Raw genomic sequence first — 25,533 nt, forward strand, 5'->3', positions numbered from 1 at the left:
ATTTGCTCAAACGCTTCGCAGTGGCCAATGAAATTAGTTGTTTAACGAACACGGCAGCCATACGGCGAATAATTTCTTTTTGGGAAACACCTTCAGCTGTCAAAAACCCCACGGCACCACGCTGCTCAACTTCTGGAGCATCCATTACGTCAGGCAATCATGTTCAACCCAGTGTATGGGAGCATTAAAGAGCATTTATCCTCACACCTGCGTGTCACTTGTAAGTGAGAGATGCCTGTGTGCTACGCGCATGCCTCGCAGATAATGAACCGAACCATTATTGCGCGCGGTGGGTCGGCTAACTTTCATTTCACGCGCCCTCGTACATTGCAAATGCGAAGATACAATGGCATATACAGATGCGAAGATACAGCTTGGTAAAGTGCCAAAAAGTGTCACTAGTAACAAAGTTCACTGCATGTATACACAAAACCTGGCAAAAGATATTTAATATACGCATAAGTCTCTAATAAGCCTACCTATCTAAGAAAAAGTCGCTCTATATGATGCGTCAAACAAGGTAAATAAACATGTTGCTCAATCACAGATTCACAGAATCCTAGATCCCACCCCCCTCCCTCCATTCCCCCCGATGTATCGCGCGCGACGGAAGGCAGCGCGCTTGCTCCCCGCTTTTCTCCTTTGCGCACAAAAGACTTTGGTACCATCGTCGGCTCACCCATTCCGCCCCCCTCCCGCACCCACGCTTTCAATCATACGTACATGCAGCATGCGGCGTGCGGTCACGATGTTACCGCCCTTGGACTTATACGAAACATGAGGACGACGGCAGGAATGCACCTGGAGTGTCCATATAATTGCTATCGCAATAATATAATAATAGCATCCGGGTACTGAAGCATACCGTGGCTCATTTTTTTCCACGAAAAAAGAAACAAAATTGAACTTTCACCATGCCACAATGCACTGCGCCGCAACAATGTAATTTTCTTCCTTTTGTAGGGCGGTAGCACCGAAATGAAAAAAAAAACACGAAGGAAAACATGTTGACCACCATCGAATGCCTACTTTGGGCACATAATATGGCAAAGGAATATCGAAAAAACGTGAGAAGCTTGGTCCGCCAAGAACCATACGCATACTGCTCGGTATCCTACAACAGTGAGACAATAGTTTCCGCAGAGGTTGCGCTCAAGCAAACGAGGTACAATACGTCGTGTCCCCACAGTGATGGGGGCTAGCGACCATTGTTTCTTTTTCTCGTCTGCTAGCCACAAAACTTCGAAAACTCTGCCAGGCGGAAATCCACTCGGCCAGAGAAAACCGAACGCGCACCGAAGTGCGCTGCGTGATGATCGGGGCAACACGAGAAAAACGCATGCACTCTTGCTGGCTTGCGCAGCCCGCAGGTAGGGGAGTGAGAACAAAACAATTGAAGAGTCTCAATTTGTCCTCGTGAGTAAAAGTCAAAGTAGAAAAATAAATGGGAATGCAGTTACCTTGGCTGGCTTTAGTGTCTTGACTTGCATGCTTTGGCGTAGGTGAAAAAAAAATGCTGATATTTTTTATGTGACATGACGCCACGAATGAACCACCACAACGCTTCTTCTCATGGGACCTCGCTGCGTGCTTTGTCAACTTGATTGATTCATTGATTCTTTATTTGTTTATCTTGCCTGATAGCGTGTAGAGTAGGCTTGTCTCGTTGTATGTTCCGATGTAAGACTTTAGAAACGTCAACGCATCTTTGGCATCAAATATTCATAACTACATTAAACCCACAAGTACCGCAATTGAATATCTGAAGCACAACATTCCAAATCCCAATGCACCTTTCGCATCAAAAGTTTATGAAAACTTTATACCCATGAAGTTTCGGAGTTGACATCCATGCGGTCCGTAGATTCCGCGGCATCCGCGAGGTGATGTCCCGGCAAGCCCGTTCACCATCAAAATGCCCTTGAAATTTGGTGCTCGGATGGGGCTCCTTGCATTATGTGTCTCCCGGGCATGGGCATTGCCACGAAATCCAGCCCAAGTTCGCAATGTTCGCGGTGCAATGTGTTTTCGAGCGTGAAAAGGACATTCTAGACAAAATCCAGAATGATTTTCGGTGCCGGACGTTGCCTTTGTCGGCCGCGCATGGACAGCACGAAAACATTTCGGGAAGGGGGGGTCTGAAGCCTCATAAGCCCCCCCCCCCCTGGCTACGCCCCTGACAGTTACCCAAGTTGGCATGAATCGCGTTCATTGAAAGCCTGCGTACACATACCGACATATATCAGGTGACTCAAGTTGGCACGAGAGTAGTTCATTTAATTAAGATGAGCAGAGATCGACGGGCACATACGCAGTGTCTACGTAGACTTCAGACACATTCACTTACATAAAAGCAGTGGATACGCAGTGCCGGTTCCCACGACTGATGTCGGCGCCGACGAGATTCATTACAGAGTGAGACGTAGGTACAGTGCTACATGAACAATAGCCGGCTCTTGTTGTATTCTGTTCCCTGAGCGCCATGGGCTACTGATTTCACCATACTACCCATTGACCCGGAATTGCACGAAAACAATTAGAGACATAATATACGGGTTTGTCAGCAAATCTTAGCCATATATTAAAAATATGCAAATGACACGTAGCTGGAAAGAAGAAAGGTACGTTTGTTTGCTTGTGCTTTTATATACTCAAACTATTTTATCATTTGGACGAATTAGGTTATTGGCCAGAATAATTACACAAATGCTCAAATGTTATTTTCAGATGAAGAGTTGGAATGAGAGCATTGTATAGCGACATCAAAAAATTGTGATGCAGCTTTCTGCTGCTTGCTGTTGCTTGATCATCTTGAGCGATCGGAACGCACGCTTTCTGCTCTTGGCCGGCAGAGAAGGGGGGCTTTGTTCCGGCCACAAAGCGCTCCATGTCTCAATAAGGTGCCTGGTGTGGTCTCGTGCGGACGCTGTCCTCTCGGTGAGCGCATATTCCCTTCATCTTTTAAAAAGTTTAATACTTACAAGCATTTATCTCGCAAACCATACTTAGTTCAAGGAAATTTTCCACGTCTCAGCAATTTCTCTCTTCGTATTCGAGTGCTGATTGCAATGTTACCGGTTGTTAACGAAACTTTCTCTCAAGTTTCTAAATATTTTAAGGCAGTTTGTCGTGTGCGTATCATCGCCACGCACGCTATCACCTTCCGTTCCTCTGCCGCGGGTGCGCTTTAAAACCACGGCGCGCTGCAATTATGCTTCAGAATCTTTCCTTTCTGTTGTCCTCCCTTAAACTCGCTCTCTTAACTACTACACGCAGAGACAAAGCAACAGCGCTCGCATTCGATCCCATATATATATATATATATATATATATATATAATTATCCGTCATAGCACTCGTAGTACAGCCCTCTGGGCCGTTTTCTTTTCGAAAGTAATCATATTAGGGTTCCTAAAATTACACGGTGGTATTTCGCCCTCGTGAGCAGCAGTCCTTGAGATAGTTACTCGGGCTAGCTTCACACGCTAAGCGTGCCGCGCTCGCCGAGCACGTGATCAAGCTTTTCCTAGTCTCTAAAGCTGCTCGAGTTCGCTCTTATTCACGGGCGGCCACTTTTCCAAGAAAGTATGCCTTCCAACCACTTGGACATCTTCAGTCCCTTTCCATGTAAGTATGAGGTTCGGGACAGGAGCTATGGCGCTTCAATGTAACCTGGGGCCTCACGGACCAACCGACTGAGCTATCTTTCCGGGCAACATCCAAATGTCCCGAGATCTAATCACCTGTTCTGTTCCCTTTTTTGTTTTCCTTCTTTCTTTACTTTTTTCTTCCCCCTTTTTAATATGTATTTTCTTTTAGTTTATCACTGTACGGGGACCCTCATAAAAAAATCTTCGCTATTATGTATGGCCACACATGTGCAGGTCATAAATACCAGGTTCTCTAGTTGAGTGCCATCGGTGTGGTATAACCGAGCTCAGATTGGTCCACCTTGACTGATCAAATAAGGCAACACTGTAGATTAAATGAGGCGTACAACTCCTGCGGGGGCGGTAGAGTATCCGCCTCGCGCGCAAGAGGACCGTGGTTTGAATCCCGCTGCCACGCAATTCTCCACCGGAAAAAAAACCGTGTGTTGAGAAAATTGCACAAACAGGCCTGGAGTGCGGCCTGATCCCGGTGACCAGAACCGGTAACGCACTCTCTCATCAGAGCAGGATTGGCCACCCTGGTGCAGTACATGGCCACCACCTCCTATATGAATACAACAATCAAACCCCGGCCCTCAGTCCCCAGCAGCCGCCACGCAACTGATCACGCCTGCGGTCAGATCTGTGACGCAGCAGATGGTGCTAAGAATCCCTGGCTCTGGACCGGCCGCCATTGGAATCTGAAACTGGCAACGTTTTACGTTACAACGTCATCTAGTGAGGCGAGACTAGCATTGTTATTGAAGGAATTAGAGGGTAGTAAATGGGATATAATAGGGCTCAGTAAGGTTAGGAGGACACAAGAAGCATATACAGTGATAAAATGTGGGCACGTACTGTGCTACAGGGGCTTAGCTGAGAGACGAGAACTAAGACTCGGATTCCTGATTATTATGGATATAGCTGGTAGCATACAGGAATTCTGCAGCATTAACGAGAGGGTGGCAGGTCTTGTGAAACTTAACAAGAGGTACAAATTGAAAATAGTACAGGCCTACGCCCCTACATCCAGCCATGATGACCAGGAAATCGAAAGCTTTTATGAAGACGTGGAATCGGCGATAGGTAAAGTCAAAACAAAACACACTATACTGACAGGTGACTTCAATGCCAGGGTAGGCAAGAAGCAGAAAGGAGCAAGTCAGTGGGGGACTATGGCATAGGCTCTAGGAATAGCAGGGGACACTTATTAGTACAGTTTACAGAACAGAATAATATGCGGATAATGAATACCTTCTCCCGCAAGCTGGTTAGCCGAAAGTGGACGTGGATGAGCCCGAATGGTGAGACTAGAAATGAAATCGACTTCATACTCTGCGCTAACCCTGGCATCATACAAGCTATAGACGTGCTCGGCAAGGTGCGCTCCAGTGACCATAGGATGGTAAGAACTCGAATTAGCCTAGACTTGAGGACGGAACGGAAGAAACTTGTGCATAACAAGCCAAACAATGAGTTAGCGGTTAGAGGAAAACTAGAGGATTCCGGATCAAGCTACAGAACAGGTATTCGGCTTTAACTCAGGAAGAGGACCTTAGTCTTGAAGCAATGAACGATAATCTTATGGACATCATTAAGCAGTCGGTAGTAGAAGTCGGTGCTAACTCCTTTAGACAGGAGACCAGTAAGCTATCGCAGGAAACGAAAGATCTGATCAAGAAACGCCAATGTATGAAAGCCGCTAACCCTACAGCTAGAATAGAACTGGCAGAACTTTCGAAGTTATTCAACAAGCGTAAGACAGCTGAAATAAGGAACTATAATATGGATAGAATTGAACATGCTCTCAGGAACGGAGGACGCCTAAAAGCAGGGAAGAAGAGACTAAGAATAGGCAAGAATCAGATCTATGCGTTAAGAAACAAACCCGACAATATCGTTAATAATATGGATGAGATAGTTCAAGCGGCTGAGGAGTTCTATAGAGATTTATACAGTACCAGTAACACCCACGACGATAATGTGAGAGCGAATAGTCTAGAGGAACTTGAAATCCCACAAGTAACGCCGGAAGAAGTAAAGAACGCCTTGGGAGGTATGCCAAGGGGAAGGCAGCTGGGTAAGATCAGGTAAAAGCAGATTTGTTGAAGGATGGTGGGAGCATTGTCCTTGAAAGACTGGCCAACCTATATATACAACGCCTCATGACCTCGAACGTACCGGAATCTTGGAAGAACGCTAGCATAATCCTAATCCATAAGAAAGCGGACGCCAAAGACTTGAAAATTAGAGACCGATCAGCTTACTGTCCGTTGCCTACAAAGTATTTACTAAGGTAATCACAAGTGGAATCAGAAACACCTTAGACTTCTGTCAAACAAAGGACGAGGCAGGATTCCGTAAAGGCTACTCAACAATAGACCATGTGTACACTATCAATCATGTGATAGAGAAATGTGCGGAATTTAACCGACCCTTATATATGGCTTTGATTGATTACGAAAAAGCGTTTGATTCAGTCGAAACCTCAGCAGTCATGGAGGCATTACGGAATCAGGGCGTAGATGAGCCATTTGTAAAAATACTGGCAGATATATATAGCGGCTCCACGGCGACTATAGTCCTTCATAAAGAACGCAACAACATTCCAATAAAGAAAGACGTCAAGCAGGGAGATGTGACCTCTCTAATGCTATTCACAGCATGTTTACAGGAGGTATTCAGAGACCTGGAGTGGGAAGAATTGGGGATAAAAGTGGATGGAGCATACCTTAGCAACTTGCGATTTGCTGATGATATTGCCTTGCTTAGTAACTCAGGAGACCAATTGCAATGCATGCTCACTGACCTGGAGAGGCAAAGCAGGAGGGTGGGTCTGAAAATTAATCTGCAGAAAACTAAAGTAATGTTTAGCAGTCTCGGAAGAGAACAGGAGTTTACGATAGGTAGCGAGGCACTGGAAGTGGTTAGGGAATACATCTACTTAGGCAGGTAGTGACCACGGCTCCGGATCATGAGATTCAAATAACCAAAAGAATAAGAATAGGCTGGGGTGCGTTTGGAAGGCATTCTCAAATCTTGAACAGCAGGTTCCGACTATCCTTCAAGAGAAAAGTGTATAACAGCTGTGTCTTACCAGTACTCACGTATGGGGCAGAAACGTGGAGGCTTACGTAAAGGGTTCTGCTGAAATTGAGGACGACGCAACGAGCTATGGAAAGATGAATGGTGGGCGTAACGTTAAGGGATAAGAAAAGAGCAGATTGGGTGAGGGAACAAACGCGGGTAAATGACATCTTAGTTCAAATCAAGAAAAAGAAATGGGGGCATGGGCCGGACATGTAATGAGGAGGGAAGATAACCGATGGTCGTTAAGGGTTACGGACTGGATTGCAAGGGAAGGGAAGCGTAGCAGGGGGCGGCAGAAAGTTAGGTGGGCGGATGACATTAAGACGTTTGCAGGGGCAACATAGCCACAATTAGTAGATGACCGGGATAGTTGGAGAAGTATGGGAGAGGCCTGTGCCCTGCAGTGGGCGTAACCAGGCGGATGATGATGATGATGATGAATCCTCTAATTAGGCGGAATGAAAAAGAAATAGGTTGAGTAGCTTTAATGGATGAAAACAACAATGGTTTACTTTGGTCCAGCTTATTTTTAAACTCTGAGGAAATGTAGCTGAGATGCGCTGTTTAAAGTTACTCGGTAAATTTGCGATGTCCCCAAGGAATGGCGATTTCAATAATACATCATTCATATATACAGCAGGAGTGCAAAAGACAACCTACACTCAGGCCTATCAGTACATTCTAACAATCATGGGCCCCAAAATTTACTTCACAGTATGCAAATTTTTAGAGCTCTGGCACGCAAAGAAGCGTTGATAGTCACATGTTTGCGACATAGGGTCCAAAAAGTGACTATATCTTCGGTTTTATAAAACCTTAACCAGAGAGCAGGTACTTCATGAATTTATCTCGATCAACGAAAGAGCAGCATACACTCGAGTAGTGAGAAAAATTTCCGCTAGAACTAGCTTTTAGTTGGGAGATTTGTAAGGGTTAGATAAGCATTAAAACTAGAGAAGCGTTAAAGCTTTCTGCGACAAACGCAATCCGCAGTCACCGCAGTGGTCTCTGCAGAAAAAGTGGTACACTCTTAAAAAAAAGAGAGTCAAGAGAGAGTCACGACTACCTCGACTGTCTTTTTACAGTCACTGACTACCTTAGTTTCCAATGGGAGTCGCAAAACGAAGCCAGGGCTAACGCATGGAATTGATGACTCCCATGCTGCTTGAAGGGAGTCAGTGAAAGGCATATGTGATGTTATAGGTTACAACTAAAGTGGAGTCATTTGTTCACTCAATCAAATAACTGATTGACTAAAGCAAAGAAAACAGCTTAATATTTAACTACCCGTGTTCAACTATATAGCCGCAAAAAAGTAAAATGTGCTTCATGCAGTGCTGCATTGCTAGGTAATCAGCATAGCAAGAAATACAAATTGTTTTTTCATTAGACAGGTAAAAATAATCGGAGCAGGATGGTGCAACACAAAACTCTAAAAGTGAGAACACTGGATGGTATTTATATACAACACAATGTAGATGAATATATATTTGGTATATAAAAATATCTTCAAGGGGGAGGGAGTACATAAATATTCATTGAATGTGCACAGAATAGCACGAAAAGAAATTAAAATATACAACGAATACACATACAATGTCAATAGAACATGAACTGTGAAGTGCACTTCGAAGAGTCGTCATGACATAAGGCTAAGCAAATATTACTATAATTAATGAAATAACAACTATTCACATCTGGGGCCCACCTCCCCTGCCAGATAAAGATCCAGGCACTCTGGCAATACCTCATCTCCTGGCCGCGCCACACAGACTACATTGCCTTTAGATATCTTAAATTCATATCGATGTCTCCTGAATTCAACAAGTCCCATCTTGTCTAACAAGAACAGAACCTCGTCCTGAGCAGTAAAAATACCGACAATCTGTGCAAATTGCGGGTCGTCTCCCTTGGCCATTACAAGCACATCTCCCACATGGTATGTCATATGCTGAATAGTGACTGACTTTGCTTGTCATACATTGCCTGCAGGCAGACGTTCCTCAACGCGTGTATGTAAAAGAGATCTTTGCACAGATTTCAGGCGTGACATGGTGTGGCGTCGGTTGAAGACAATCCCACTAAATTCATAGCTTCGCAAAAGTTGGTGACGCTCTACAAGTGTTTTGCATGTTTTTGAAGTTTTTCGTCTTTGATGCCACATTCTTAAAGTACTGGTGTTTAGCCTCGAACCTCATACACCACACTTGTTTGAGTGGTCAGAAAAGAGATATCATACGAGGGTAGCGCACAAGGTAATGTAACTTTGCGATTACGCAGGCTCCTAGGTAGCGGGTAACGAATGAATGGAGAAATCCCAGAATTGTCATCGCCATATACACAAGAGACTGTGAGGGCAGCTCATCAGACAAAAGCATATCTACAACTTCTCTGAATAAGAAGTAAACCTCCCAATCTTCGTTTCCCTCTGGAATTTTAGAAGCTAAAATCTGAGGCAAAAGTGTCAAAAGGCACCACTTGTGTGGAGCAGTGCCCTTTAGCTGGGCGTTGCCTCGTACGAAGGCTTCCGTGGGTTGTGGTGGTCTGTTTGTACGATCATTGCGGCCATAGTGGAATGTGCAAACTTCGTCTAAGTCCGATAGTTCAAGAACATTGTCTTGTGGCAGCCCTTTGATTACATGCTGCATCACAAATGGGAATGCACTTTCAAAGACATCATGCATAATGTCAGGTGGAAGCTCGGATGTGACACCAAAGTTTGGAAGGCAGTCCATCGCCGACATCTCGTTTACGCCATAACGTTTCTTGTACAAAAGTGGAATTAGTTTAACGGCTGAGAGGTGGCTTTCATGGAGCTGTTTTGTTCTTATTTGACACAATTCTTCCCTCGTAAGAGATGCAATATTTCTGATTTGTGCCATGCAAAAGCGACAAACTTCACCTCGTAAAAAGAGCAAGTAAAGCCCCCAAGCCTGTTCATGGAAAGGTTATCTCCACAGCATGCTAGAACTAAAACCGTCAAGGACCCTTCATATTTCCCTATTTGAACCATTATGCCTCTCTCTTGCAGCTCCTTTAGTTCACGAAGCAGTGGCTCCAAGCCGTATTTCTGTACATCAGCATACTTCGCAAGAATGGCAAGATGCATAAATTTCAATCGATAACGGTATTTCGGGTGCACATTAAGAAGTGTATAGTACACAGTCAGAAGCTTGTGCACACCCCTGGCAGAGCCGATTGGTTTAGCTATTTCCACTTCATCCATGTACAGAAGTATGTGAAGCATCTTAGCATTCTTGCAGGGGAGCACAGTGTTCAGCTGCTGTTTATAAGCTGAACCATCCCGAAAAGTGCGAAGTGTAGCACTGCCATCAACTTCAGTCCCCATCAGGTGTTCAAAAACATGTTCACACTGTAAAATCTGACGTATGACACTGCTAACTAAAATGTACTGATATGAGGCTCGGTCATCACCTGCATAGGCCACTGCGGCGCCTCTGTATATGGAAAGTTGGCTTTGGCGTAGCGCAATCATTGTTACTGAGATTGAATCTCATCAAACAAGCCAACAAGAAAGTTGCCGTCGAGAACCTGTGTGAAACTTTCTGGCACAACACAGCCACATTCAATGAGTAGCTGTTTTATGTACCCGGCAAAATTTTGCAAGAGTGAGTGCAGCAGAGATTGCACTTCCTGAAACAAGCTGTCACACACTGAATATGGTACTTTTCGGCTCTCGGATATGTTAAAGAACATCGTTGCCAGGCTTCGCAGTAAAGCCGTCGCGAAGCACTGCAATGTTGGCGGATCCAGTTCTCGGTGGCTCACTTTGCAGACCAGGGTAAGAGCGGCCGTCACTATTTCCGTCGTCCGGAGAAGCTCAGGCAGCTAAATCAGAGGCACCATTGTGATCACATAATTCTTCTGAAGCTTCCTTTGCTGAATCACGGTCACATGTTGTAAGTCATCGCTGGTGTTGACGGTAGACGTGCTTTCGAAAGCTTCCAACGATTTTGTAAGTGTTTTGGCAGCCTTCAATGCCACAAGTTATCTTGAAGTCTGGGTCCGACGCGTGTACTTCTCCTAGGTGCCAAACCACACGTGTGAATTTCTGTGCAAAAAATGGGCATCGCGGGCACCTAAAGCTACAGACGGAACTCATCACTCACTGAAGCTGATGAAGCGTACCCGAGCAGAAAGGCGCAGCCCTTTGCGTCGTCTGATAGTATTCACGACTAATGCGAATTTGCAAATTTGCCAGCGCCCACGGGCATGGAAGCAGCTACCGCGACGGCGCAAATATAAGCTTGTTACACCGCCTGCCGTCAGCTGCAGAAAGTAGCGTCTCAAGGAGGGCAGTCGCCTATTCCAGGAGCGGGCAACACGCGGAAGCCGTCGATAAAATACAGCTTTCTGCTGCTGACGGCAGGCGGCGACACAAGTTTATGCTTGCCCCGTCGCCGCAGCAGCTCGCATCCCAATGGGCGCTGGCAAATTTGCATTTTTTTTCTTACAAACGAGGCACTTAAGAGGAAGCTTTAGCTCGGGTGCTCCAATCTAAATACATGTAAAAGGAGAATTCGTTTTGCTCGGCAACCACAGCACGAAATTTGACGGGGTTTGCTGCATTTAAAGAAAAAATTAAAATCTAGTGACTGTTGGTTTCGAATTTTTGAGTTAGGTCGTCAATTTTTTATGGGAATTGGCAAAAATTGAAAATTTTCAAAAAACGAAACTATGAAGTTTACAACTCTGTAACTCAACCACTAAAAATCATAATACAATGCTGTGAATTGAATCTAATAGTACATCTAAAGCAGACAAAATTGGTATGTTACACATGAATATAAAAAAAAATTTAATCATAGGGAAATACAAGTTTTGCAAAACCGTTGTAACCAAAGTAACAAATTCACGTAAGATGTAAAATGACATACTGCATTTGTCCGCTTTGAATGATCTAATGGATGCCGTTTACAAAACCGCGATATCAGTTCTAGATGCAGAGCTATGAATTTGTAAACTTCGTGCTTCTATTTTTTTCAAACGGTCAAATATTTGAAAATCGTGTTAAGAAAATTGAAGCCCGAAATTGAAATTCCGCTTCCAACAGCCACTAGAATTTTACTTTCTCTTTCAAATGCAACAAATTTCATCAAAATCGGTCCAGGGGTTATCTCATAAAAACGTTTTTGCGTTTTTACGTGTATTTGAATAGGCCGCGTCGGAGTTGGGCCCGAGCTAAAGCTTCCTCTTAACTGTGCCAAGTGTTATACTAAACAAAGTCGTAGCCAAAATGCGATGGTTCTGCGAAATTTGAGTGCGAACAGTGCGGTGATGAGCGCAAAATCTTTTTTTGAATACGCACAGCGAAATATTTGGGACCCTGTACCTTGACTGACTTACGGCTTCCGTGCTTACTTCGACTTTGGATTCACAACTGTGAAAAGCACGGCAACGGCTCCTTGGAATCGCAAACCTCGGCGACAAAAGGCTATCGAAACGCGAGTGGCATTTTTTTGTGAAACCTGAAAGCGGCGGCAGTATGTCGTCCTATCCACCTTCAGCAAACTGCTCGCCGACTGATGCAGAAGAAGCGGTTTGCCTCGTTTCGCACGGGCCCTCAAAGAAAGTCGTGAGGCTCACAGGCGCCCGGAAATTCGCCGACCTTCACGAAAGCCTGCAGACGGGAGGGTTCGCGCACCTGATGACCGGCGGCGATCTTCTAATACAGGTGAGCGTAAATGTTCTGCGCGTTATGGAGCGTAAAGAGTATTTGGTCACTGTTTGATTCATATTGGCAAAATAGGAACAGTATGCCTAGCGGAAATGTCTAGCACGATTAGTAACTGTTGGGTTGCCGCGCGTTGAGCTGACAGATCGAGTGTTACGAAGCTGCTCTGTGTCACTTCACTGTGCTGCCAACTACTAATATTTTTGTTTCGTCGCAGCCACTGCACTTGACCTTACATTGACAAGTGCAACGCATACCTGCCCGTACGAACACAACGTTGCTCAATTATAATTATTGCCACGTCGAGAAGCCGCAACAAAACTAGCCGTTTTCACTGCTTCCATCTTCTGAAAACTTGCGTGGTTGATTTACTACTGATATTGAGGTCAGATGTGCAATCACTACCCTATTTCGTGGGGGAAAGTGAAGTACTAACAGCTTAAGTCAATGTAATGGTGCTTTAGTTAGCGTAACCGGTCGTAATATGCCATATTATGCAAATTTCTGCAGCGTTTATCCTGTAAACAGAAAAGACGAGGAAAACAAACTTGTTGTCTGCCTATTCTATCTTTGTCAGTTGTCATTTGTGTGCTGCAGCATCACGCAGCAATGAAGTTAAGTTGAACCCACTGAGGAAAAAAATTTTTAGCATTTTCAGGAATAGGACTCTGAAAGCCTTGTGCAATCAGCAATATGGTTCTATCTGTGAAATCATTTGTTCTTATACACTGTTAGTTGCTCACATTGGTAAATAAGCTCAGCCTTGTAAGCTTAATGCGTCCTGTAGTTAGCTCACATATGGGCTGCAGAATTAGTGTCGTGCTGTGCTGCGATGGCTCTAAATAATAAACATGTTTGGGACAGTACAGCGACCATAGAAAAAGGATGTTTAATTAATTTATGCCTGTTGAGTGTCCACTGCTTCACACCTAATGTGAAAAACTATCGATAAACCATCTGGCTTTGCTTTCAGATTTTCAACAACCGGTTCCAATGCTACGTCGACATGGATTTTCGAAAGCACCACAGTGCATGATGGAGCACTGATTAGCTTGGTTGTCTCCCCAAGCAACTCCGAAGCATCAGAGGCACCAAGAAAGCCGTATGCACCCAGTCTTATCCAATCTGTACACATGCACTAACTCTGTACAACATTAAAATCTGTCGTACGTTGGAAGGCTAAAATGCCGGTATTTGAGCAATACGTTTAAGGGCGCCTCACCCAGCTACGTAGGCAATTTGGTTATATGTTGCAAGTTACGTGCCCTCTTGGGAGCGTTCTACTGCAAAAATTTTCAAACTGGTTCATTAATAGCTTATTGCAGTGCCACGAACCCATGATTTCAGGAGGCGAGCGTCACCGCCAGAAAGAACACTTGGCTGCGACTTTCAAAGCCACTAGTGGAGAAAAGGCCGCATGTTGTTCCATACATGCACAAACTGGCCCACGATTTAAAGAAAGTGGCCAGCAGGTACAAAGTACCTATTATTCTTTTTTTTGCTCCACAGAAGCTTACTGGCCTGTGCCCATGCATCTGAGACCCACAGAAGCTGACCATTTATGGTAAAAATTATGCAAGGCCACATGTGACTTGCACGGTCGGTGTGGTGTACGAAATTTCACCTAATCACAGATGGTTGCATATTGGCCAGACAGGGCACTGCATAACGATTTGGCAAGGGAACATGAGCTGTCTGTCAAGAACAAGATTAATACACAATTGCCTTTGCACCACGATTCCCGTACGTGTGAGCCAGATCTTTTTCATACCCGCATTCATGGTAAAAGCAGATTCTCTGGCATGGGAATTAATGCAGGCCTGTTTCATCAACATGAAACGTCACGTCGGTGTCATCGATACATCTGTGGCTTTACATAGCACTGAACGGCAGTTTCTGCACTGTATGATTGGATAATGATGCAAACTTGTTTGAGTATTGTGTGCAAACATATGTGCGCACATGGCCACCTTTACCGATAAATATGATGCCATCTGCTTTCAATAAAGAAGTAGCAAGTGATACTCATCCCTGTCCTAAAGCTTTTTTTCTGCCCTTGGTTGCATCTTCAGGGAATAAGCTCATGGGAGTTTAGTATTATGCATGCCATAGGGGCAATTCTAATATGTAAAAACAAAAGCTTTTTCCCCTAATATTTTATGTATTTATGTAGTCCTAGTTCCACTTGTGTAGCATAACACTGTCCTTGTTCAAAATTGGAATGCTCTGCTACTAATAGATATGACAAATGAGGTGTATTTGTGAAAACATAAAAACAAAAAGCTGCAATACATTTTATAAAGCTTTGTGTGGTCTAAACAGCCCAAATATAACATGCTACATGAAGAGATTAAGAAGCACAATCATCTTCGTGACTCCTCAATCGTTCCATACCACCTTTCAAAGTCTTACCCGACCTTAATGTTCTTATCTATCTCAGTAGCTCAGATTTGTGTAATGCTGAGGGAAACGTCATCTTGCTGTTTGAAATAATGGCCATGTTTCACAAAAAGAAACTTGTAATAGATAACATGGACTTCCAAAGGCGCCAAGAAGTTATCAGAAAAAATACATTGATTGTAGTATTCATTCGTTAGCCACCAGAAATGCGATAGGGAGTTAATGTTTGGTTAAACACAAGCAGTCTAGTTTCTGTATTCGAGAACCAGAATGTTCAAGTATATTTTTGTTCCATCATATGATCCTTGGCATTTATCCGACCTACTTTTGTTCTCTCTTTCTGCTCCGAAGACTTAATGGTAGCCTGAACTTGGCACTTTATGACCCAGTTTTCGTCCTTCACAAAGCAATATCTCTGTAGTCACTTATAGGTCGACAATGTAGCTAGCAACAAGTTTCCCTCAAAAGGAATGTTTGTAGGTCCATCATTCCAGTTGCTTTTTTAACCTTGGTGTGGGAGCTTTTTGCTCATGATACCTAGGTTTGTGAAGGGACCAGTAATGCGCCTTCCTTGTGCATGGTACCAATACGAAAAGGAGTGTGTTTGTAAGGAGGCATCTATTTAGGGGACGGTAAGATTCCTCTCCAAATTTTGTTTAATAACCCATTCATTCTGTAATCGGTCTTGGTTGTCACAGTCAGGGATTTTTGCTGTCTGTACATCAGTATCCCTGAACAGCAATGGGCTCCATTTGCCACTGGCAAATGTGCCCATATTTGGCTTGTCACTAACTATAGTAGGTAAATTTGAGCGTGTAGAGTAATAGTCTGTGATATCATATCTTTCGTTTTCCTAGCTCTGTATTGTTGATTTCAATGAATACTTCTCTGTTTAAGGCTGTCTGGTAGTTAAGTCGAACATAGGAAGAATGCAGTCAAAGGACAGTACAATGAATCAACGTATACACTGCCTCCGATGCCCATTGAAATTGCTGCACACCTCCGAAATGTCACAGCAGGAGATGTGCCTGTTAATCTTCGAAAGAAAATAATTGAGTGGATTGCCTACCATTTGTCATCTCAGACAATGTAAGTTACAACACTTACCTGGATGCATAGGTGAGCAGAATAATGAGAACTCACTCACACTCACCAAAATTGTGCTCAGCCGGGCTCATTCTGGCTAAGACTCACCGAAATTTGACTCAGCCGAACTCGCTGAGACACATTCAGAGATCAGTCTGAGCAAGTGGACTTGTGAGTCAGTTTGCCGACCTATGCCCAGATGTAAATAAAGTTGGGATTGAATGTACTTAATGAGAATTCATTCCACAGTAAATGTCTCATAATTATGTTTGGTCACACATTTTTCTCAACCTCGTATTGCAACATGAATGTTAAGCAGAATGTTAATTAGCAAGGGTATTCACCTCCATGCTCATGTGGTTACGTCACTAAGGCAAGTGGGAGGTGTCTGTAAACAAAACAAGTTTTTGTTGTCTAATTCATGATTATAACTTAGTTGCTGCACAGTTCCCCTTACAAACTCTCGACAAGCGAGGGGGAAAAATGTTTCCCCAAAGCTTTGTATTGGGGCAGTGAACAATATCCAAATTCTCTAGTGCGTTTTAAGCGTGCAGCAGTGTGAACGGCATTATTGGTAGAAAATGTTTTTATCATTGATAATTTGTTGACTAGTCTTGAATTATAGTTCACTCATTTTATAACCTGCGAAATTTAAATAATAAATGGCTTTGTTCACATTGCAGCCCTGCGCTCATTTTTTTATTCCAGTTAACAATACGAACCCTTACATTTCCAGCGCTACATTCGATGCATGTCTACAAACACCAAGTGAATTGGATGGACAGACAGCTGTGGCTAGCGGAATTCGTACAGCGCTGCGTGTGTCATGTGAAATTTGCGGGTTTCTTTACCACCAGCAGCATTTATTCTACTTACATTCCTTTTTATCCACAAAAAACAGTCACGAAAACTACACAAAGGTTAACACTCAGTCATAATTATTATTGTGCTTCAATATAGCAATCTCCTCCATGGTTTCTTTGCCACGAGTCTTGGGTTAATGAGGGGGCTAGAATGATGCATTGGCTAAAACTTCCTTAGCTGCTGGTTACAGTTCGTGTAGGTAGTGTACAGCACAAAAGTAAACGAGTACATAGAAGTGCCTACTGTCAACTGAGGTGCTATTATCCTATGTGCCGAATATACACAAGCGAGTGAAACAGCTATCTGAAAAACTTCTGGAGATAGAAGCAAGAAAAACAGACAAGTGCGCAAAAAATGGTGAACAATGCAGAAAATCGAGGTTCACAAAAAGTTAAGGTTACATCGCAAATGCCGGCCATACACGTGGCTTCCAGAAACACTTTAGCTCTTTTTCTGATAGGGCAATAAGAAAGGCATCTACAAGGTCAGGCTTAAAATTTGGTATCTTGACTCCACATAAGAGGTTGTGTACGAAATTTCTTTCATGCGGCGCTTGTCACATGGGGCAGACTGCCAGATGCCTTCATGAGAGGTTGTGTGAACATGCATATAATGTGCCCAATGGCACAGTAGGCTTTTTGGCACATCATACTAGCATGTGTGGCTGCACTCCTTGGTTCGAAAGAATGTTAGTTATTCACAAGCACAGGGATGGTGGTACCCGTATCATAGTTGAAGTAGCACAATTGGTGTGGGAACAGAGTACATGCATCAGCGAGTCATTCCTTGCCATATCAGAAAAAGAGTTCAAGTTTCTGTGAAGTGAAACCTATGGCCAGCATTTTTTATGCAACTACATTTCTTCATGTGTCCCTTAATGGTCTGCTTCGTTCACCTTTTTAGTAATTATTTTTCACATAGCTTTATGACTATTTTGTGTAGATTCGTCAGTAAAACCTCCATTGGTAGTCAGCGCTTGCGTTTACGTCCTCGTTTATCCTTTGCACTGTACACGCAGGATAATGGATTAACAAGTAGCTCAATAAGCTGCCCTGATAAGTTCTTATAGGAGATGCTCTTTCAAGCTTGTATTCATGGCTGATTTTCCCTTGTGTGTATGTTTTAGTAATAGCTCATTTGAAATAATAATTAAAACATTTCATAAGATCTTATTTGGTGAAAGTACTTTAAGAGTTTCTGAACTCTGGTCATGATCAGTGTATCTTGGCTGTTGCAGGACAAAGGGATTAAATGTTACCCCTGTCCTTTGTCAAATCCATCCGATCAATGCTCTTACCTCGTTCTCGTCACGCACCTAATGCTTTCATGGTGCAGTTTACTTAAGTTCTCCCGTCTTCTGAATCACAGTTCAACTGTTTGATATTATTTCATGGGACTTGTTGCACTACAGTGCTGTTGTATCTTTTATTTTTTGTGTATTGTTTTATGTAGGAAGTTGATGCTTGCTTTTGTAAACATCAGGTAGCCAAATAGGCTTTACAATGTTGCTGCAAGGAGCCTCGTCAACCAGTACCCAGCACTGATGGACACGTCGGACTCTGGCCATGTAAGAGCATTTTCTCATAACTTTCATTCATTTGGATTTTTTTTGCACTTTTATATGTTAAGTATATCCCGGTCCCGGCGGCCGTATTTTCATGAAGGTGTAATGCAAAAACACCTGTTTACTTAGATTTAGGAGCACATTGAAGAACTCCAGGTTGTCCAAATTTCCGGAGTCCGCCACTACGGCGTGCCTCTTAACCAGACAATGGCTTTGGCACGTAAAACCCCATAATTTTTTTTCTTTACGTTAAGCGTGCTGCCAAGGCCTTTCTTAGTACTTTGTAACGTTTATGACCGTCCTTGCAGGCGGCTATTCATGTCTGTGTGCTTGTGATTGAGTAGAGATGGAGTGGTTTTAAAGCATTGCAGCTTAACTAAATATCAAGGCGCCAACAGCACCTCTGCATATGGTATGCAAATTGCATGCTCAGCTAAATATATATTTGGTTAAATTATATTCTTGTACCTGTAGCCATTCTCATGCATTAAAGTTTTCACCTACACCAATACTGAAAGAAGTTATCAGCTATTTTGTTTAAAAGTGGGCTAAAATAGCTCAGTTGGTGCATTTTTGAACATGAAGGAAACAGTGCAAAAAGCAAGCTAAGATTAGGGCAACCCCATGCTTGATTGTGTACTATCTTTGCAGTTTCTTTCATAACCTGAAAATTGAAAGTCATTGAACTGTTGTTTAGGCATGTAAAGTCAATTGCTCTCATTTAATTCCAGTTCACGTGGTATATGAGCCTAAGGAACAAATACAAAGATATGCGAAAGCGAAAGCCACCAGGATGCCCTGAAGTGGATACGGAAAAAGCAAAAGCGAAGGCAAGAAAGGCAGGCGAAAGTTCTGCACATGCTCAACATCTGGATTTCGAAGACAGGTGATAAGCTGAACGTTTGCATGCATATTTTATTCATTATATTAACTGACTCTCCCTTCTTCGTTATGTGACTTAGTTGAAACATTTAGTTGCTTCTCTTGATGTACTTGTTCATATCATTTACATTTTTTTCTTTTACAAATGCAAAAATGCAATCAGGTTGTAGCAGCTATATCTGCAATGCTATTATCAGAGATTTTATATTTGATTAAACGAGCAAAATATCGTCACCTTGAACCTTGAGTGAAACATTGGTTGAAGATGTAGTGGTAGATGCATTTCTAGACCAGTAATACAGCATCCGTACTGTAATATATGTTGATATACATGCTAAGATGTAGTGAAAGGTGGGCGGCTATGCTACTCTGACACTTGAGTTGTTTTAATCCTTTATTGATGAATGCTGCATACAGCATACCAAAAAATATTTATTTTTCTTTCTGATTTTTGGCATTGAGTAAGAAGTTTCTGGTTAAATGTCTTGAGCCAACACTGAATGACTGACAGCAAGTGTCATTTGTTGGTTTAGAGCAGGAACACAGGATGGGAAAGAAGTTAGACATGCGCCTCGCTTTCTTTTGAAAGCACGGTCACAGGAGAAAGACCGGTATGAGATCTCCGACTGTAGTGATGTCAGACACACAATGCGAAGAAATGTACACCTATAGTACACATATGCAAAGAGCTGTCTGTACAAATTCCAAACGCAGCTAGCCGTATGTGGCTTGGGGAGGAGCCCACTACCAGTTTTATTCCCCCATATTCTAAAGGAATTTCTGCAAAATATTATTTGTTTTCGTTGATTATGCTTATTCTCGATGTCTTTTGCACATTCAGGTATAAAATAATTTGTTTTGTATATATATGCCCAGTCATTAAAGGGTTAAGCAAATGAAGTGCTTCCTCTGAATGTGAATGTATAACTTTAGCGACTCTTGTTGCAATGTGTTGATCATTCCACAGTCTTTGTGAGACCACGAAACAGGAACTAGGTAGAATGAAAATCACTCAGCCGTACCAAGGAGGAACCTTCAGCACTTATACGGTACTGCAGAATGCACTTCATCGACGCTGTGGCTGTGGTGTCCTTTCTATTATGTGGTCTTGATCCCACTACGGGGAAATTACTCTGCTTCGCAAGAGCATTGTAGTACTCTAATAGTTGAACTGCTTGCTGCAAAAGGAACTTGCAAGTAGAGTATTACGTAAGGATCATGTGTTATGAGGCAGTTGCTAGACGTGGTAAGTGACAGCACTGAGTTGCCTGCGGCCACTGTAATTCGCTATTTTGTGTGGCGTTGTTAACTTGACAGAAGATAGTGGCCGTTATTTGTTCAATAATGACTACTGCTTAATTCTGGCCCTTATTCAGAACTTTGTCTCATCTCTGTCAAGCGCGCAACTCGCTTTTGATGTTACTGAGATGGAGTGACTCCCCGCGAAACAGCAGGGTAGTTCTCTTAATGAAGCTGTCACTCACACTTACGCAGATTGTTTAGCAGGCAGTAACTCAGTGCCATTCCCCCATATAATCACAGCTTGCATTTCATTCATGTATAATAGAAACATTCTGCACATTCCATGTGAAAATGTGACATTGCAGGGCATCATGCTATAAGTTCACAGCATTGCGCCCCATTATTGGGAGACAGTTGTCTCAAATTACAGCGAAGGGAAGGCATGTACATTGAAATGTGTTCTGCCTACTGCGTATCCACACTAACCCAGTGTTGGTGTCGTCAGTTCTTCCTTGACCTTGGGTGAATACGCTGGGCTTTTTTATTTCTTTGTCTTTTTCTTGCTTTTCTTTTCATAAACGATTCTTTGCAAGTAATTTACCCATCACCTCTGTAGCACTCATAGAGGCCTTTGGGTGTGATAATATACAAATACGTTCCTGTGATAATACAAATAGGTTTCCTGTTTTATGCAGATGATTACTATTTTTCTTGTGCATAAAGTACAAAATGACTGGGTGACTTTACTCACGTTCTAGAAGTATAGGAAGGCCTTTTAAATGATAACATGCAGTGTATATGTTGCTGATGCATGAGTATGGTAAATTTTTTTCTCCTTGCCTTTAATTTTCGCAATGGTATTAAACCAAACTTGCTTATGTTCTCTCTGTTATCTCGCACTTTCAGACTGCTGAGAAGCCAGCATTTGAAGTAGTTGAGGTCTTCATCTCCGAGACAACAAATTTTATGAAAAAAGAACTCAAGAAGGGAAACCCCGACATGGACAAAATAGAGGACGCCATGAACAGGACCACGGCTGCTAGGACAGCAAACATAGAACAAGAGGGCATGAGTCTTGCCGGTCTTCTAGACGTCTATGCAGCTTTAAAGCTAGAGAAGGAGGTGAGTGTACCTTATTGTTCAGCAATTTATAGTTTGTATTGTGTAATTTCTTCAACTGCCTCATTGGCAACTTTTATCTTGCATTATCATAGCGGGTTAGTTCAACTACCTTAATAATAGCTTTAGTCCTACTGGGGAACCATTATTTGAGCCTTCTCTAAGCAAAAGTCAACACCAAAAAACCTATATCGAAACATGTTCTTTACACTTAGGCTATCTGTCTAAAAATAATGCTTTATAATACAGTACAGAAGGCTTCTTCGCACTCTACCATAATGATAATGCACATTGAGAAATGCAAACGTGTAATTTAAGAAACTGCTGTCAATAACTATGATTCTCACTCTGTTCCTTGCTGGGTTACTGTATGTGATCACAGCTCGACCTAAGAAATTGTCGCCATTGCTGTCTACTCTTCCCATTTTGCTGTCTTGTGGCAGCTTAAATCTCCTTATTTACTTAAACTACACTGTTTTTTCCACTTTCTGTTACATAGCAGTCAACTGCCTCAGAGCTGCTCTTGTAAAATCCTGTGAGCACTAAGCATCCTGCAGCGTGGAACAAAAGCCAAATCATTTGCGTAGTGCTGGCTATCCGGAAGACACTTTGGTGCCTGTTACTGAGAGCCCATAAAAGAGGTAAAGGTACCTGTACAAAGAAGCATGCCAATGCACTTTGTGGATTGCAATGTTGTTGGGGTGGTATACAATATTCCACTTTCATGTGGAAAATGCTGTGTAGGCCTGACAGGGAGATGCCTGAAGGACTTCATAAGGGAGCACCGGACCATTGTCAGCACCCTAGCTGCAGCTAGTCACTTAGCTGATCAGTGCCACAAACACAAATTCTCCGCATGCTTTGATAATGCATGTGTTCTAAGGCGGCTCAGTGGTCAAATTTATAGGAAAGTGTTTGAAGCTTTTTACGTATTAAAGCAGGTGATAGATGCGTAAGCACACCGTCTTTGGCGCTCACAAGGAAATTAGTCACGTGTCTGGATATGAAAATTTGCATCAATGATCCGTAGTGGTTTATTACGTCTGGTTTTATTTTACTTATTGGCCTGTTTACTCATTTGTTCGTGCTTACACACAGGCATACTTGCTGGTCCTTTATTCATTAAGATTTCTCAGTTAGAAGTTCCGCGCACTGTCCTATCCCCTCTCTTATAGAAATTGTTTTCACATTTATAATTATGTCGCTACAAAAGACACAGTACCAACTCGGCCAACTCTCTTCTCTAGTTTCCAATTCGCTGTGCATGCTGTGGCCCTCAAACAGTAAATATGACAAGTTATTAGTGTTACAAGCATGCCTGAATGGCATTCACTTACATACCATGAAGTTACAGCAAATAACTTCATGCTGCTGTTCCAGCGAAGCTACTTCAATCGAATTAAAAAGCTTTGTGACACTAACTATTGTAACAGTTGTGTCGCAACTCACAGCACACAGCATTTCTTTTTTAATCCTCATGGAATGTCAAGTTATCAAAATTACATTTATTGATGGTCAGCTTTCGAAGACTTGACATGCAGAGGAGCCAGCAAGAAACTTCACATTTCTCAACAACTGTGCTTTGCTCTTCTGCAAGACTGTGCTTCACTCATTGTGACCACAAATAATAACATTGATTTAACACTGATGTACGCAAACTGACAGTATCTTGGTACTGTTGACCATGCTTCACATTGTTTCCATGAACTGGTTTAAAGCTATGTTTTAATTCTTACAGATCTGCAATGAATGCTGCCGCCTAACCGGTGTACCACCTGATAACGCATTGCTAAAAGCACTGAACGACCATATTCTAAATGCAGCAAGGCTCAAGCGAGCAGCACAGTCAACTCTGCACTGTGCTGGCAGAAATGGCTGTGGAGAACAGAATTGCGAGAAACTGTAAGTCTTTATGGCTCAAGGTCATGCGTTCTTCTAGGGGGCCAAGCACACAAATTCTTTTCCTATAGTGTATTTCAGTTAGTGCATTGCCAGTGTTTATAAGCAGCTTTCGAAAAATGGAAGTTTGAGGAGTCCAGGAATATATGTGCTATAATAAAATTTTCCTTCATCAGCACACCTCCTAATGTAGGTGCACAGTCAGATTGAGCACAATTTCGCTCCTATTACACTGTTAATTGCTGTGCCATATAAAGTTCTGCTAGCAGTGTTCACTGGCAATAGCCCTTTCAGTCATAATGCTGTCGTATCAAGATGCAGCTCTTAAATATCCTAATAACAACTCAGTTACAAATATTGAATATGGCAGTGATTATGAATGTAAGCTTCTACTAATGCTAAACGGATAATCACTGTAAGGCAAATAATGCCAAATAACAGTATCTTAAAAACATAACACAATGTTTAACAAAGAGGCAGAAGTGTTGCTCTGTATCATCGCTGTTATTCAGTGTTTTTGTTTTCATTAGAATGACCTTAGATCAATAACAGTGTCACCTACTTCTCTAACAATTTTTATTTATCTTCGTGAAATAATGCATCTAAACTAATAAATTTCCCATTCAACTTTTTGTGTAACGGTGATGACTCCTGACGTCACCAAAATATCATCCTACTGGCTGAGATTTCTTCTGAGTTTGCTTTGTATTTGCAGAAAATTTTGCGCATATTGAGGCCACACACAGTCATGGCTGAAGGGATAAAGTTATGTGTTGCTCATGAGCTTATTTCAGCTTTAGTTAAGGAAGCCACAAAGCTATTTGAACATAAAACCAATTTCTATTGAATAGCTTCTGCTGACTGCCAAGGAACCGTAGAGGGCATTATAGCTCCAGTATGGTACGCAGCATAAGATTCACTCTGAATTGCTTGTTTACATAGCATTAAAGTGAAACGCACTACTCAGTCACGAGGAAGCATGGCAGAAAGGACAGACATAATACCATTCATTGTTTGTTATTGTAGCCTAATAATGCATTTCACTTCAACATGTATAGCAAACTAGCCCCGTATTAAGGTAGGAACAGCTCTAAGGACACAAATTGAAGGCACACAAGAAATTGACACATTGTGATGTAACATTTTTTTCTATGCGTCCTCACATAATCCATGCCCTTAGTGCTGTGTCTGCCTGGATAGGAGTAAAAAACTAGCAGATGTGTTCGTATGAACTAGCCTTATCCTTAAGCTTTCTAAATTTAGCATTACATATTTCTATGAAAACTATGGTAATTTGAATCAGTGTCTGTATTTTATGCCTTTGAAATACATAGTTATTGCTAAAGTTTGCCTAAAACAAGAAAAAAAAGAGCAATGTGAAATGAATAAGGAAGGTTTTCATGTTCGATCCAACCATAGAAAGCCTACGGTTCAACGAACATGTTTCACGGTCAACCATTGCCAAGGGTTGTGCTAGTTAACACTCCCAATATCTAATAAACGTGCATAAATGCTGAGCAAGGTGAATAGGAGAAAATACCCTCCATCGTAGCTTAATTGATGTAGCATCGCACGTGTAAGGCAGGTTACGTTGCAAATTGCTTTTTGTCTACTTTTCCATTTTCTTAATTAGTTGTGCATTTCAATAAAATCATATTTAATTTTCCCTGTGGCTTCCTTGGTTTAGATATTCGTTGGCTTTATACATTCTTGATTAACAAAGTCTGACCGCTTCGTTCCCCGTATTTATGTTTGGACCACTTGCAGTACACTTCCAGAAGTAGCCATCACACATGAAATGGCTAAACAACACATCTTGCAAATATCCTTATTGTAGGCAGCTATATGCAGTTACTAATTGTTCACTGCCAATTTAGTACTGCATTGTGCCACCGAGATTCCTGAAGTGTACTGCTGTATGACTGTACAAATCTTATAAACTGTTAGTGCTTGCAGTTTTGTTGCACTTGCTAATTTACTGAAAAATTACAAGCAGCGAAATTGGTCATTAACTGCAGCACTTTCACTGGTGTCATTTTTCTC

Source organism: Dermacentor variabilis, chromosome 11 (assembly GCF_050947875.1).
Source record: "Dermacentor variabilis isolate Ectoservices chromosome 11, ASM5094787v1, whole genome shotgun sequence".
Classification (NCBI taxonomy): domain Eukaryota; kingdom Metazoa; phylum Arthropoda; class Arachnida; order Ixodida; family Ixodidae; genus Dermacentor; species Dermacentor variabilis.